General features: G+C 36.9%; 1 protein-coding gene across 6 annotated transcripts in view; it reads right to left on the bottom strand.

The window, feature by feature from the left end:
- The window catches only part of FOXP1 (forkhead box P1), a 359850-nt gene extending 344768 nt beyond the window's left edge, over positions 1-15082 (bottom strand). For 2 of the 6 annotated variants that reach the window (XR_005659478.1, XR_005659477.1), the window contains exons 1-2: positions 15027-15077; positions 8425-8485 (exon numbers count right to left, since the gene is read on the bottom strand). The gene's annotated coding sequence lies outside the window, so the exon portion shown is untranslated. Of the gene's footprint in view, positions 1-8424; positions 8486-15026 lie in introns of all 6 variants that reach the window. The other 4 variants (XM_039910133.1, XM_039910132.1, XM_039910131.1 and 1 more) reach the window with 2 other exon arrangements.
- Positions 15083-15784: the final 702 nt, after the last annotated feature.

Raw genomic sequence — 15784 nt, 5'->3', positions numbered from 1 at the left:
AATAGCACCCAATAAGAGCAGTGGCTGTGGTATTATTGTGTCTATATGGTTGCATGCCTGCCCAAAAGAAGACTAGATGGGGTTATGGGGCACAGCCTGCACTCAGCCTGGGCCCCAGAGTTCAGGTCATGTAGGGTGTTTGTAGTTTGCACCCCTAATCTTCAGAACAGTTTTGAGGATTGAGCAGTCAGAACAGAGCTGACCCAGCTTCCACCGGCTTCAGGGGGAGAAGAGGAGACAAAGAAATGCTAAACTAGGCCATTTTCTTTTGACCTGGATAAAGCATATAGTAGGCCCAGCAACACATCCCTTCGGAAACATGAGGACACCCAATTCTTACCTGATTTTTTTGATGGTATTTGTTACATGCTTACTATGTTCCAGGCAGGATTCTAAGCACTGGGGTAGATACAAGTCAATCCATTTGGACACAGTCCGTGTTCCACTTGGGGCTCACAGTCTCAATCCCCATTTTACTGACGAGGTAACTGAGGCCCAGAGAAGTAAAGTGACTTGTCCAAGGTCACACAGCAGACAAGAGGCAGAGCCAGAATTAGTACTTCTGACTCCCAGGCCCGTGGTCTATCGACTGCGCCAAGCTGCTTCTCATTGCACTGGTTGCATTGGTTCCAGGGTATTGGACATCCCTTATCTTGCTGCCGGGTGAGGTGAATCGGCTGATCCAGCCATCAGGCTTTAGCTGCATAAAACTTAAGTAGGTCGGGTTGCTGGCCCAGACAATTTGATACTTTGGTATTTCTCCCTCCTGACTATAATGACTGCTATTGCAGAGATGAAAGAAAAGAAAGAACAAAGGACTTAGAAGAGCTGGCAAAGATTTGGACAGTCCAGGTCTACACTTCCCAATTAGGTATGCTATGGTCGATGGGCATTCAGAGGGCTGCTTTAGACGATTAAATCCAAACCTCGCACCACATGCTTAAATTCTTAAGCCATAGTATACACTTCATGAGTTGTGAAAAAGGGAGGAGTAAAAAATAGGTTCTGGGTTTGAAAACTAGCAGAAGCCACTTGTAACTTTTTTTACTTTGTGCTCTAGGCAAATAGCCTGGAAAAGTTTCAGATGAAAATAAAAAGATTAGAAAAAAGTCAAAGGGTGGAGGACCACTGATAAACTCTGAGACACAGCTCGGTATTTCTGAATCCTGGCTAGGATTCTGGGTCAGCTGGGACTGAAAAAAAAAATCTAGGGAAGAATCCAGTGAACACCTTAGATAATGCTACATGTCTGCTTTGCTTCTATCTAATCATTCGTTCATAATGTGGTCAGTGTGAGCTTTTTTTTTTCCTGCTTATGGTTAAATCCTGCTGATTTACAAAAAAGGGAAGATTGAGGTAAGGAACCCAAAGGAAAACAAAGGGAACACCTAGATTCACTCTTCAAATACCCTTGACTGGTGGTCGGCACGAACCCCAGACAAAAAGGAGCTGTGATTTGATGCTCTAAAAAATGATATGCTCAGAGATCCAATACAGACAACCCTGAAATGGGAAGCTTGGGAAAATGCATAATTATAAATTGTGAAACTAGAAGTCAATCCTAAAAAATAAAACTAAATAAAATCAAAAACCCAACCAGAGAAAATGCTGGTGCCCAAATGTAAACCACTGAAATGAATGGTTTTCTTTCTGGGAATGGAGATGGTATTATGATAGTAAAGATGCCTTCACTGCTCGAGTACAAAAATGCAAATATAAAATTAGAAATGGCTCTTCCCAGAAATTGCATGGAACTTTTATTACGCATAATGAAAGCCAAGTTAGGGAAGAGAAGAGGGGAAATCCCAGGTGAAACTTCATAGATATGAAAGGAGAAATACTTCACAGTTTAATGCCTTGAAGGTGGCATAGCTGAAATTTTGTTGTTAATGCTACTGCAATCTGCTCTATAGAGTAGGTTGCAATGGGAAATACAGGCACTTAGTGCCAAAGCATTCTTTTTAAATGTCTCCACTAAATTTGAATATTCCTGAACAAATTTAAAAGTGCACTGCCCTTAACCATTTCATATCTTCTTATAAAAATTGTACCTATATCTTAGACAATTACCTAAAATTTCTTTGGGACCAAAACATCTGCCCTAATAATTTTGAAATTCATCTTAAATGATCGCATATCAGAATTCTTATTCCATAAATCAATGGTATTTATTGAATACTCAGTGGATGCAGAGAACTGTACTAAGTGCTTGGGAGAATACAACAGAGTTGGTAGACATGTAAAGCCAGGATCTTTGATCTTCTTAGTTAACCCGAGCGGATGGCAAACCCATCAAAGACTACCCATATTAGTGTACTATAGAAGCCGAAAATATGTGTGGCTGAGGATCAAACTAATACTTTTCTATTCTAGATTCATATGCTAACCACCAAGCCACTATTCTGTTTATACAGAATGGGAGAACCTGGGATGATGAACTAAAACAAATCAGTTTGGCCTTCAAATTCCCCAATGAGGAGTCTGAAGAGCAATGCAAGAAATTTGATAAGAATTTCAAATTGCAACGTGTTTATTTTACGGACCTCTGCATCCATGTGCTAGTTTTGTCCCCATTTGAGTTGGTGGGAGGGAAGAAGGAAGTTTGCAGTCAGGATTTTCCCTCTGCTCCTCCCCCTCTCCCATCCCATCCCCTCAGCACTGTACTCATCCGCTCAACTGTATATATCTTCATCACCCTATTTATTTTCTTTAATGAGATGTACATCACCCTGATTCTATTTATTTGCTATTGTTTTAATGAGATGTTCTTCCCCTTGACTCTATTTATTGCCATTGTTCTTGTCTGTCTGTCTCCCCTGATTAGACTGTAAGCCCGTCAAAGGGCAGGGACTGATTCTATCTGTTACCGATTTGTACATTTCAAGCGCTTAGTATAGTTCTCTGCACATAGTAAGCACTCAATAAATACTATTGAATGAATGAATAAATAGGGTGGGGTCCCCTGCGGGTGGTAAACCCGGGGCAAAAGCCAAGTGATCCCAATTGTTAGTCTCATCCTGGAATGGGCATGGCACCTAAAAGCTTCGAGTTTCAGCTTTGTTTTGGACTCATGCAAGAGTTTCAAAAAATGAATTAAATCATCATTACTATTTCCATGTGAGTACTCTCTCAGGTCAGTAAAAAAGATATTGAAACTATTACCTACATCAATATGGGTTTCTCATGGCAAGTGATTTATCGTCAGGAAACATGTAAAGCAGTGGAGCTGTTTTAAATAGAGAGCATCCTTTTCCTTAACTGAGAACATGCTCTGGGCTGGACAAAGCTCAAAGGCAGGTCTGGGATCTTGCTAAATCTTTTTTCTGTTTTCACTAACAATATTTCCTAGTTGATATCTTGCTATACTCATGTCTATACTTCAGGTAAACTATATCATCAATGTGTATTTCACCTTTAGATGAAAATGAAAATTTGAGCATTTTAAATATAAACCTTCATTGATAGTGAGTGAAGTAACCATCTATACTGAAGAATGAACTCCCTTTGTTTTTCTAGAAGTTATGTTTGATGAGAAATATGCACATTTTTTTTGCTGCGGAAAAAGTTTTTCAATGGTATGTTTGGGAAAATATCATGGCACTCAGAAAAGAAGCAACAAAGGCTTCCTGTGTAAACATAGTTACGAGGACTTTCAGTGAGTAGGGTCTCCCAGGATGTTATATTCAGTATCCTTCCCTCAGGTGCGTATGGAGAAGGAGAAAATGTTTTATTTTTCTTTCCTCTGCTTCCATTTTGGTTTCCTTTTTGTTTGTCTTCTTTCGCTTGTTCATTCTGTATTTTGGGTTTGTGGTGTTTTTTTTGTTTTTGTTTTTGTGTTTAGTTTTCTGCTTTTGTTATTAATTTCAGTCTTGATTTTTGTTTGACATTTCCAATGGTATATGTGAGAAAGCTGAAAAAGCTCCCCTAACCCCCAATCCTTTCTAAAGCTAATCTGAGTATTCATTCATTCAATAGTATTTATTAAGCACTTACTATGTGCGGAGCACTGTACTAAGCGCTTGGAATGAACAAGTCGGCAACAGATAGAGACAGTCCCTGCCCTTTGACGGGCTTACAGTCTAATCAGGGGAGACAGACAGACAAGAACAATGGCAATAAAAGAACAATGGCAATAAAAGAGTAACATAGTCAACGGTGGCTTAAGAAAAATAGGCAAGGGTACAGCAGTGTCTGCTAAGGCTTGATGAAGATATTCCCTTCCATGACCACAGACCACACTCTCTGTCTTTATGCTAGCCATCTCACACTGAGAGCTGCTGCTCACAGGGTTGGACAAGAGAGTGCAGATAGCTCAGTGCAAGTCATCACCAATACTGAAAAAAGAAAAACCCAAAACAAATCAAATGCGTGTGTTGCTGGTGGTAATATTCCTTCGCCTTCTCCCAATCCTAAATTAAAGACCTAAGGAATATAGGCTCTCCCCCTTCTGGTCTTGTATTGAGGGGAAGTTACTAGATTCTATTCACTAACTCTATGGGGGTCTGAGCAGCCCTTGTCAGGGATGCAATGCTCACCCCAAATGGCCGAAAGAGGGGTCCTACCATATTTCCATGGTTACAATGCAAAAGAGTTTGTCGCAAAATGGCATAAATCACACACACATACACACATACAAACACACAGACGGAAAACTCACTGTCAGCAGCATCAGCTTCAAACACAAAAGGCAGAGAAATAGAGAGAAAGGGGTAGTCCCTTGACTGATATAGGAACATAATTATCACACATTTTGTTGTTTCGATTATTCAGTAGTGCAAATGTGGCTATTTTACAATTGTTGCCGAATATTGTTTTTGCTTCTGAATATCTTGCTGTGCATTAGAGCACATGATTTCTGCTTGAAAAACTAATGCTACTAAGCACATCTTTCTGGAAATATGCTTTTTATGGCAAATCAATATTTTAATTTTTCTTGCAACTAAATATTCAAGAGAGACAGCTCTTGTTTATGGAGTAACTTAGTTAAGCATTATGGTTAACAATGTTTAAAAAACAGCTAACTCAAAATGCAAACATTTAAATTCTACAGGTTTAACTATAGAGACCCCATGTGGTTTACTTACAGTTGAGCTTCTATGAGAGTACCAGGAGTGCTATTATTACCAAGACTGCTTTTCCTGAAGTAGGGAGAAGACAGGCTGACAAGTCATAGCAACTCTTCAGCAGACTTGCAGAGTGAAGAATGAGTAACTCCTGTCCCACAAGCATCTTATGGGCAGGGAACGGGTCTACCAACTCTGCTATATTGTACTCTCCCAAGTGCTGAGTACAGTGCTCTGCACACAGTAAGTGCTAAACAAATATGATCAATCGACTGATCATGAAACTTTCTTAAATGTGAAATGCAACCAAAGGGGACCTAGCACCAGTTGAGTTGCAACAGGGAAGTTGTAACAGACACATTTTTTTCCTCCATACAACAAGGGATTCTCCACTTGTAACAGTTCAAGAATGAGTGAAGCCCGGATTTTCCTTAATGCAGTGTTTCCTTAACACAGCGTTTTTGTCAGAATTTCCCCATCCCTCACATTATAGAGAACTGAGTGTACTAGAGTTAATGAGAGATGATGGGCTGTGAGATGATTAGGATTATTCTTCAAGAAATAATTCAAAGTGGCTCAGTTGTCAAAAGAGGGAAGCAACTGCAAAATACCTTAATAAATTGATTGAGGCTTTTTTAAAACTCTTAAATCACAAAACAAGGAGATGCTACCCTACCACCCTTTTATGCCACCTTGGGTACATATGTCTGCAGGCAGAACCAGATTTTGAGTTCTATCACTGGCACTGTGAACTTCAAATCACTTAACACCCGCATGCCTATTTTGCCGTTCTATCATACTTGCCAAAGATCTCACAATAATCCTGTCAATGAGAAACATTTTGAAAAGTGTTCTGATCTTCTTGCTAGTTTCAGACCAATATTCTAACAAGGATAATCACTGCCTCTTAGGTCTGTTGAGACTTCTGAATTTAAAAAATTATTGGATTTGATTTCTAAATGTGACTGGAAACTTTTGTGCACTTGACCTTATCTTCTGTGCACAGATTTATTTGCATTTATTCTTATTGCTAAAATTATCCTGATTTTACTCTGGTGAGGGATATGCTCTGAGAAACCCTTTGGTTCTGGAATTCACTGTTTTAAGTTTAGCAAAAACCCTTTCTCTGGGTTCAAGCCCCATCAACCAATCAGGCATTAAGAACTGCACCTATCCACTTCAAATTCTGCAGGCACTTTAATGAAAATGTACATTATTTTAGTCAGGCAAGCCTGTGTGCTTATACTGATATTAAGTTGAAAATGGGTCCTGAAGAGTACAACTTAAAGTGAAATGACTTATTTTCCCCTTACTTATTACTTATTTTCCCCTTAGCCTTCATGATGTAAGTAGAGATTTTATCTTACCAAGATTTTCATTTATACTGAATCAATAACACACGTACCTACACATTTTTTTGTGCTGGAGAATCAATGCTTCTTTTTTTACTTTTGTTTGGTGTTGGTATAACCAGGGAAAAAAACTGCTGTTTTATTTATTCAAAAGGTACAAATCCCCAAATCATGCTATGAACACTCACATTAAATGAACATCAAAATAATAATAATAATGATGGCATTTGTCAAGAGCTTACTATGTGCAAAGCACTGTTCTAAGCATTGGGGGTGGGGGTACAAGGTGACCAGGTTGTCCCATGTGGGGCTCACGGTCTTAATCCCCATTTTACAGATGAGGTAATTGAGGCACAGAGAAGTGAAGTGACTTGCCCAAAGTCACACAGCTGACAAGTGGCAGAGCCGGGATTAGAACCCATGACCTGGGCTCTTTCCACTGAGCCATGCTACTTCTTTACCACTTGAATGCAATGCAAGACCTTTAATATTGGTATGAACACCTAAGCCATTCAGAATGATTTCTGTAATATAAAAAAAATCTAGCTAATAGACACTGTAAATGAGAGAGACTCAAGATGATATAACAAAAGGTGAAAGAAACTACTAATCATTTCAATATAACCGATAAAAAGAACAATATACATTGAGGCAACTTGTAGCCTGACTAGCTTGGACAAAGTTCAGAACCTTTACAATTCCAAAACTGTGCAAATGACTTGGAAAGCCACAGAACTGCACTTTTAAACAAACACTAATGAAATCAGTTGCATGATTAAAAGTTAAATCTCAAAAAGCTCCCAGAACAAATTTAGAAGCCATCTTAAAAAAAAAATTGGTTGCCCTCTATTGCAGTAAAGGATGTTGGTGATCAAGTACTTTGAAAACTTAAGTATTGTACTCACAGTTTATGATTTTCAGACCTGTGGTCATTTATGATAAAAAAATCACAGCTTCCAAAGCAAAACCACTGTGACAATGCCAGAGTACCCAGCCAACAATGCCCCAAAGAGTTCTGATCTGAAGTTCTTTTTTAGTTAAATAGCGTTCCTCACGGGAACTTCATCTAAAGACATAAATAATGTGATACTTGCACTGTATGTATTGAGTTGTTCTAAATAGTGTTTTGGAAAAATACATTAAATTACAAAGGGGTCCGGTAGACAAATAAAAAGCATGTCTTCCTTTACGGTATCTGTGAAACTACTTGGACAAATAAAGATACTACATTATGATTTAGAGAAACTTCAAAAAAAATTCAAAAGGACTACAGGATGCAGTCAAATACAATGATTCTGCCCTCCTTAGGCAGATATTTGGCATCAAATATCTAAAAATCTATCTTTGGTAATTCTATTCTTACTAGAATGCAGTTTTAACAAAAGTAGATTCAAGAAAATTCAGTATACTTGAGTAAATTTCTAGATTTAAAGTGAAAAAAAAATTTACTTTCAAGCAAGGTCAAGAAAACAACTCTTACAAACACTGACATCACAGTGATCTGCCAGTTGCTGCTCAATCGTTGCATCAGTGTTGCTTGTTGCTATGGTGCCTGACTATTAATTTCTGAAAGAAGGTGATTATAAAGCAGCCAGATGAACATCAATTGGATGACACCACTTCAGTACAGAACACTGACATGTGTTACTCTTGTTTGCAGCAAGTTAATTTTATGAATCACCACTTTTGTGATGGTAATATTTCTTTCTAACTTTAAACTTACAGAAGTCAACAACAGAAAAAAAGTTAAGATTGAACTGAGAAGCAAAAACTTTCATGCCTTTCTTGTCCCTTTAATGAGTGGCTCTGTGAAACCATAATTTATACCTTTTCCTCAAAGACCCCAAAATACACTGTGGTTTTTTTTTTGTGTGTGTTTTCCCTTGTATTTCACAAGTATTAGGCAATATAAAACAAATGGCAAGGCTTGGAAGTTTGTAATATGCGATCCTACATAAAATTTTACAAATTATTTCTGGGTAAATGAAAAATAAAAACCAAATATTTACCTTATTTACTTCTGTACGAGCAATCTTCAGCTACAACCTCCCGAAAAGGTCACTTCTTACCCTGAAAAACATAAAATTATATGAAAATTTTAGTGGGTGAGAAAGATTATCAGCCATTATCAGCTGGGAGGCAGTGTGGTCTAATAGAAACATCACGAGCCTGGGAGTCGAAGGACCTGGGTTCTAACCCCAGCTCCGCCACTTGTCTGCTATGTGACCTTAGGGAGGTCATTTAACTTCTTTGAGCCTCAGTTACTTTATCCCTGAAATGGGGACTAAGACTCTGAGCCTCATGTGGGACACTGACTGTGTCCAACCTGATTTGCTTGTATCTACCCCAGCACTTATATAGTGGCTTATTTAAAAAAAAAAAAAATTCAAGCTTTAACATTGACATCACCACAACAAGAATAAAACACAACCAAATCCACATACAGATTCAATTGCATTTAATGGGAAATGAACTTCAGAGCTGCTAAAAACAATCCCATCATCCTGATTGCTATTTATCAATACTAGTCAGGGTTGGACTTCTTCATTCAACAAGAACAACTTGATTATTGGGAAAAAAAATCCTGAAGACGAGGCAATCTTAGTGTTCTGCATACATTTTTCTCAATCCAGATGCCTATTTCATTTATTTTCAGGTTGAATACTGTAATTTATAGCCCTTTGATTTTATTAATCAGACTGCTACTTCTATATGTCTTTAGTGAAACAGCGTGGCTGAGTGGAAAGAGCATGGGCTAGGGAGTCAGAAGACATAGGTTCTAATCCCGACTCTGCCACTTGTCTGCTGTGTGACCTTGGGCAAGCCATTTAAATTCTCTGTGCATCAGTTACCTCATCTGTAAAATGGGGATTAAGACTGTGAGCCCCACGTGGGACAACCTGATTTCCTTGTATCTACCGCAGTGCTTAGAACCATGGCCTGGCACATAGTAAGCACTTAACAGATACCATAATTATTATTTAATAACTGTGGTATTTGTTAAGCGCTTATCATGTGCCAAACACTGTACTAAGAGCTAGGGCAAATACGAGACTGGAGGTTGGAAACAGTCCCTGTCTCACAGGGAACTCAAACTAAAAGCTATTTAAAAGCAGTGGTTCATTTTCCTCAAAATGCAAGACATGTTCATGTCCATTCTAGACTTTTCCTCTAGATTGTATGCTCCTTGTGGGCAGGGAATGTGTCTATGAACTCTGCTATATTGTACACTCTCCCAAGTGTTTAGTACAGTGTTCTGCATAAAGTGCTCAGTGAATGTGATTGATTTTTCAGCCTTAATATTAAAGAAATAATTTTCTGTTCTATGGATATATTCTAGGCTTTTTCTTAGCATAGCTTTAATTCAGCACTTACATAGAGCATCTACAAATGGTGATGATCACACGTTAAATACACAGTTGAAATAAAGCTTTTGAAAGCACAAAGAATAAATGAGCCTGTTTTCTTCCCACATACACTTCTGCATCTTGTATACTCTTTTATGCAAAACAGTATGTAATCCTTTAAGAAAAAATGACAATCTGCCACTTTCTGTTCATGTAATTGGGATCAACATATGGTACAAGCGAAAAGAAAAACATTTGTTTATTAATTTAGATCAAGTTACTAACTCAAATTACTAACAGGGTTCAGAATTAATTCCACATCAATTGACTAAATGCTCATGGCTATATTGTAAAATGGTGAAACTATAAGATTATTTTATTTAAATGTTCCTATCTTGTTACACACTACTCAAAAAAATGAAATGCAATAGCTTTAACTTTGTACAGAATATATCATAAATGGTTGTCACTTCACAGTGTAAGTGGAATGGAGAACGGAAGCCTCACTCTCACTGAGGCGAGTTAAATTTGCTTTATGAGAGCTAACAAGAAAAATAATGGTTGCTTGGTGCAATACTGTATTTGAGAACTCGATCTCTAGGGTCAGTTCATGAAATTTGCACAAGTGCAGCTTCTTGCCATTAAAAAGGACAAAAAATGTAAAAAAAAAAAAAAGTGGATTTTTTTTTTTCCCCCCATTTCGGGGGAATAAAGAAACTGGAGATTTTCAAACAAATTCATCATCAATGAGAGAGGGAAGCCTGGGGGCTTTGAAACTGGAAATTGGCCTTTCTGTTTTTATATAAAAACTCAAAATGAACATTGTTGTCCTTATTTGCTGATGCGTGTCACTGTGATTGGTTTCCCCAGTGGTGAGAACTTTCATTTCTAATCACCATTAGTCCTGTATGAGAAAGCATAAAGAAATGATGGCTGCCTTCTGCAGTTCTTATTAATAAAGTACAGCACACAACCACAAAATAGTTTTCATCATGTTTCAGTACGTAAGTGCTGAGGTTGAGATTCACACACATTGCAACTGCTGAATAGACCCCAATATCATTAACAGAAATTTCACCTAGACCATACATCAAATCTTAAATGTAAAACAAGTGAACTTTGCCATAGACTACTAAATTCAGAGCAGTAATTTTATTTTCTTTTTCTTCTAGAGATGCTATCCAATGCACACATTTAAACTGATTTTTGTGTTTATCTATTGAGCAGTCTCTTTTTTGCATGTTTGGCAGTCAAACCTGTAGTATTGTACTTTGCAATGCAGATTCGATGTGCTATCATACAGAACTGGGAATCAAGTGGACCATATTAAAATTAAATTTTAAAAAACAAAACTGCTGAAAATGCCTGCTTTGAATAAAGTCATCTCTTGTATTTCCTCCAAACCTGCAGAGCATTTTGAGATAGCTATTAGGTTCACTCCTCTCTACCTGTGCATTATATTTGGCAAGCAGGCTGCATGATAATGTGCTACTCTGTCCTTAACTCATTTTATAACTGTTACAACTATTTGGCAATAGTATTAATAATAAAAATTAGCCAATAGATTCAGCCAAAGTCTTTTACTAGACAGGTTAGAAGGAATGGAAATAAAGCAATTTTTCATTCCATACCTCACAGCTTGTAAATTTCGAAGTCCTATAAATTTAAGGTAACAAACTAAGTGTGTATCGCTAAAGAAGCAATATATCCGAATACTAAAGGCACCCACTCTATATATTTAAATGATCCCCTTTTGTTCTTTAAATGCTTAGCAAAAATTAATAGATTTTTGTTAGCTTTTTTGCACCACTATTCATACTAAACTGAATGCAAGATAACAATAACAGATGCAACTTGATCATTTTGGAAGCAGAAAATATCAATTTCAGGTCTTTTTAACTGTCTTTCCATAAACAATTTTAGGTTTTTCAAACTATAGTAATTAAAATTTTCTGCATTTGAAATTTATTTGGAGGCTGATTGCCCCCAAAATATCAAATCTGAAATAAACTAATAGCTTTTTGTGAAAAAATTCTGATAAAACAAAAGCTGCCTAAGTTTCTTTCTCCTTCTCTTTCACCCTTCCCCTTCACCCTTCGGTCCCTTCCTCTCAACTAAATGCACCTGAGTGGCAAGTGGTTTCTGAAAAATGTGTTTCTTTTTTATTTTTCCCCTTATGGATTAAAATAACAAAAAGCAAAGAACTCATTAAAATAAACAACATACTGTCCTGTTAACACAGCTCACAAATATTAATATCCCTAGTGTTTTTACATGGTATTTATCCTTCCCATTGTCTGTTGCAATATCATCATCCTAGGTGATGTCACAGGTATCTGACCCCAAAGCTTGTAGCCACAGAGACTTGAAGTCTATAAGCACGGGTCTTAAATCCAAATACTGCAGATAATTTAAATCTGGAATAACTAAAATATGACTATTCACTTGTACCAGAGTCCAAGTCATCCTCATATAACAAATATTATATTTCAGATTTCTACTATATTCTAGAGCATTTACAAATGTATTTGAATCCCAATTTCATAATGCCAACTGATATTACCTATTTTGAAAGAGAAGCAGGTAAACAAAATGAGACCAAGTGATTTAACTACACAAGAACAAAGAACAATGCAAATTTTTCTCCAATTAAAGTGATATTAATGTTCATGCCTTATCACATGGCAGAGAAAGAACATAAAATTTTGGATGCTGCACTAATCATATTTCTTTTTTTTCTTTCTAAGCTATCGTTAAGTACTGCCAAGAGTGCTAATAGACCATTTTCAAACTGCATCTTACAGTTCAGAATTTAAACCCGATTATAAATCCTGTGGGCTTCAGTGATGGGCTTTCTTGGAAGAAATCTCAATAAAACAGGGACAGTCCTGGGTGAATTTTTAAATATATGGCATCGGTAACTATGAAATCCTTCGAACTTCTAAGCAATCCAAGATTTTCCTTTAAGGTGCAAAAGAACAAACTTTTCAGGGTATTTTTACCTTATTTAAATAGTACAGCCACTTAGTTAATACCAACCTTAACAATTTGGGGGATTTCACATTTTTCACCTTCCAATATATTTTTAACCACTTTATACTAATGTCTGAATCTATGTTTGCTTGCTGAGAAGTTATAACAAAAGATCTCCTTCACCCAACCCTAAAGAGCTTTGTGTTGGCCTCAGCATCCCTCAGATATTCAGGAAGGTTTCCTTTCCCCAGTGACATCTAGGAAACACTAAATTATCACAGTCCATGCACGGGGTGACCTCTCATCAGCCTGTGGATTATACTTTTCAATTTTAAAGATAATTAAATTTTTAGCATTCACAACTTCAGGCATAATGTATTTCCTGGTCGTTTGCAAATGTTGCATCTCTCCTTTTTGTTTGTCACAGTTATCAGTCATTCCTTTTTTCTGAACCATCTGTCCTAATTTCCCTCACATTCTTCTAAACTAACATTTTGATTTTATTTTCATACCCTCTGGGACCTTCAGCAAAATGAGACGCCTATTTTACAAGGCTATCCTAATGAGTACAAATTTTAAATAAAAATAAATCATGTGATGCAGGCAACTCCAGCAACATAAATGCTTAAGGCTTTCAGGAAACAAAAAAAAAAAAGAAGGCTGCCCATCCAATTGGCAAATTACTTTCCCTTACCTTATAAAGAAGTAAAAACCCTTGGTCATGGTCATGTGAAAATATTTTATAGGTATCCCTTAACAAACTTTAAATGTTGAAACCTACAAACAATATTTGCTGTTTTACCTTTGAAGCTTTAACAAAAGCTTTGTTTTAGCATTTACCTTAGTGTGCAATAAGAGTTAATAATCAAATCCGTCCCAACCCCCACAAATGTTAAACAAAAAGATAAAAGAAATGCAAATAGCTATTGTCATGGAAAGTTAAAGTACCTGTCTGTATTTTTAAGTGAAAACTATTACCTCTATCAATCAAAATTTAAGAGTACAATAGCGCTAATCACAGAAGGTGCTTTGAGTTACTTTCCCTTATAAAAAGTATTTTTTTCTTAAAAACCAAGTATAAAAGTAATATACTTACAACTAGATGTGCTATTTGTAATTTTGTTATTAAAAACCTTCAGCGGTCTCATTGTTAATAAATGATTCTAAATCAGAAGGCTGATTTGAACCCAAGAAGACCAAAGTCCCTACATTTTAATAAGGGTTGATGAAATTTTATTCAAATTCTCACACTTTCTAACATGTGGTGGAACAGCACACTCTTCTGTTGAGATGAGTTACTCAAATGGAGGAAATAGTTAATTGGTAACCCAAACTACTTATGTTGGGTCTTGTGCCCATCTTCCAAGCTTCTCCTAAAGCTTTGCAAAATATACCTTCTGCTTGGAACACTGACCTGTTTCAATTTTAGGGGATTCTCTCAAGATATCCCTTTGAAAAACGAAAATAATATTCTACAACTCTTACAGTATTATCAGTATACACACATCGTAAAGCCCCTCTGCATAAATGCTCCAGAGTCTTTTGAAAAATTCACTTGTTTAGGCTGAATCAGAAACTAAACAGTGTGATGGAGTACCGGTTCAGGAACAAGCAACAGAAATCACTTCGACGGTATAATCAAAAGCTCAAGATTAAAATTCCTATAGCAAAGAGTTAACCTAAGATGCCATTATGCAAACTCTGTTCTCATGGAAGGATGTCTCCCACACAGAGGAGCAATAGGACTGTCATTTTTTCCCTGCCAATATCAGGTTTCCTACTCTATATAGTGCTGGTACTCTGTGCATCGTGGCTAACATCTCTAGTGTGCTATTAATATCAATGAAGAGACGATTCAATTTCCACATAAGAAAAACCTTCCTATTACAGCACGGTCGTTTTGGTGAGGACCCTTGCTTGGGAGACAATAAAGACCAGAGTTTCTGCTTTTACAGTTCTGTCTTGCATACTGTTCGAAAGCTTTTAGCAAACAATGGAAGCATTATCTTCAGGATAGTTACAAAACAGGATTTGTTAGTACAAAGAATAATAAAGCTTCACTCATTTTTTCTCCCCTAAGAGCCTATCTTTTGCAATACAGAATTTAGCCGTATATACTGAAGCATAGTCTAGAAGCACCTGTACTTGAATTCATAATCTAATTTTGTACAAAGCTACCTTCACTGACCAAGAACGGTTTCAGAAGGTTAGAGCACTCAATTCTATGAAAACAGTTTTGTTCATTTGTCAAATGAAACAAAAGTATTCTATCTGATGTTGTACAAACTTACCCATTAATGTGGAGAAGCAAAGCTCTGTGCGGTGGAGTAATTCCCAAACAATTGCAGAAAGTTGAGAGTTTGAAAACACTAAAGCACTTTGACTCTCCAGGCTCTCTGTGCTTCAACACTGGCTGCAGTGTAAGGAGGACTGAAGGTATGTGGTCTAAACACAACAAAAGCCACTGCCTTACTCTAGATTAAATATGCAGGAAGAGGCCCCTTTGCATAAACACAAACACTCAGCAAATGAGTAACTGGCTCAAATCAGACGCCTGCTGTGCATTCTACCTGTCCCAGTCTCTGACAAGCTATACAGCCTGTTTCGGGGAATACTAACTAAAAGAGAAGGCTGCTATATTCTACGGAATCATAAGACAATTTAAATGAATGACATTAATTACTATTTTACGAATCACACTCACAACAGTAAGCTCCACTATGGTCAGCATTGACTCTAAGCAGGAATTACACTAAATATTAATTTGTGATCTACATTGTGGTATGTTTACAATTAAGCTCTTTTTGCTTAAGTCCTGTTAGAACAATGATCATTGTTCACTTACAATAAAAGAAAAATCAGAGGTCTCCCTTCATTTCAATTTTTACAGTTGAAGCTTATTAATAAAAAACTGAGTTACATTTCTTAGACCAACACAGAATACATAACAAATGTAAATCTCCTACTCCTACTTTAATAGCCTTTAATTCATTAGTTACTTGGGAAAAGTGATTCTACATGTTTTCCAAAAATATGTCCTAAATGTCAC

This window comes from Ornithorhynchus anatinus, chromosome X1 (assembly GCF_004115215.2).
Source record: "Ornithorhynchus anatinus isolate Pmale09 chromosome X1, mOrnAna1.pri.v4, whole genome shotgun sequence".
Classification (NCBI taxonomy): domain Eukaryota; kingdom Metazoa; phylum Chordata; class Mammalia; order Monotremata; family Ornithorhynchidae; genus Ornithorhynchus; species Ornithorhynchus anatinus.
This window is presented reverse-complemented; position numbering and strand designations above follow the sequence as displayed.